Source organism: Apteryx rowi, unplaced genomic scaffold (assembly GCF_003343035.1).
Source record: "Apteryx rowi isolate R43461 unplaced genomic scaffold, aptRow1 scaffold_650, whole genome shotgun sequence".
NCBI lineage: Eukaryota > Metazoa > Chordata > Aves > Apterygiformes > Apterygidae > Apteryx > Apteryx rowi.
Window position 1 is genome coordinate 34,932 of NW_020450928.1, and position 1,535 is coordinate 36,466.

A 1,535-nucleotide genomic window follows, 5' to 3' on the forward strand; every position below is an offset into this window, starting at 1 on the left:
GTCATTCAAGGCATGACTGTTTATACTATGAGACTCATTACACAGGAGGTCTGCCTATTTTTAGAGGTAGATATCGCTACAACCGAGTGCTAGATAAACCCAAACAATTATTTTAAAAGGGTATTCCATCACTAATTATTCTAAACATCTTCTGCACTCTGTAGGTTGGCTTGCTGCCACTCTCAAGCGTAGAAGCTCTCAAAATGATGCTACAACTTCACTCGCCCAATGCCTTAACAGCAGTGACAGATAACTCTCAGAACAAGCAGCACGTCCATACGAGTCCAACGGCATGGCAAGCTTCTCACAGCTTTTGCATGGCAAAAAGTGAGACCACGTTCTTGCTTATGCTACAAAAAAGTACAGGAAGTTTTAATTCACTCTTGAGAAAAGCCTGAGGAATGGAAGCAGTACAAATAGCTGCAAAAGCACTTGAACTGAGCCCCATGATTTGACAGCAAACTCAAAGCTAGTGGATCGAATCCAGTATGGCGCAATGTAGAAACATCATGGAAGCCAGTTGCTGCTCGAAAGGACCTACTGGAGGAAAGAAAAGGGTTAGGCTCGTGCACACAGGCATAAAACAACTAGTTTAAGAACTAAATAAAAGCACAGGCAAAATGAGCTTGTTTTTAAAGACCAGCCTAGCTGCTGYTAGCCATGTAACTCAAAGATCTATTTTGTGGTTTCACAAGACTAAGCCCAGAGTCCCAACTGCTTCGCAATCTTCTGTGCAGCCAAGTGCCACAAGCATTCCCTCATCCAGAGTTTGAGGAGATAAAGGATGAATATGCAGGCAGAGAGAGCAGCTGTACCGGGCCAGCCACCACCTTTCCGCCATACACCACCCACACATCCTTCAGCAGAACCGAACCGAACCCTCCCAGAGCTCTGAAGAGGTGCGTTAAAAATTATTAAACCAACAAGGGCTATTGCACAATAACARGGATTGCAACCGCAGTTTTGTTTAAATACAGCTTAAATGCAACAAAAAGCACAAGGAATCGGGAAACCTAAATCTGCCACGGGCCAAAGCAACAGATGGTACGCCAAGGAGAGGGTTATAGTATATTTTAACCAACAAGGAAAGAAAGATGCTTTGAGGTCAAACAGCATTTTGTGACAGCGCTGCAATTTTAAAGTCTTATTTTATAAACACGRACATATGCCTTCTTCAATGCCGAGAAGCAGCAGGGGATCAATGTTACGTCTTTAGAATAGGGGGGGGAAAAAAAGAAATGAACTTTTCCGGGTAGAATGAGTGGCGCTGAGATAACTAAGCCGGCAATAAAACAGAGGCAGCGAGAGCAGGCAGCGAGGGCAGCGGAGGCACCGCGGCTGCGACCACAATGGACGCAATCACCTTCCAGGTCGCAGCCCAGACCAACCTCGACGCCATGCGCAGCTACCCAGCGACTCCTGCGGAGCAGCCCGCGCCCCGCTGCTCGCCGGTAAACCACAAAAAAAGAGAGGAGAAAAAAATAAAAGGGAATAAAAAGAAGCAGCCGGCTGCCGCCGCGGCCGCGGCCACGGCG

General features: G+C 46.7%; 1 long non-coding RNA gene across 1 annotated transcript; it reads right to left on the reverse strand.

The window, feature by feature from the left end:
- Window positions 1-345: 345 nt before the first annotated feature.
- Window positions 346-1,438, reverse strand: LOC112975116. Its single transcript, XR_003256487.1, has 2 exons — window positions 1,364-1,438; window positions 346-537 (listed from the first exon to the last, which is right to left on the reverse strand). It is a non-coding gene; the product is annotated as an uncharacterized LOC112975116 (long non-coding RNA).
- Between the last annotated feature and the right edge of the window lie 97 nt (window positions 1,439-1,535).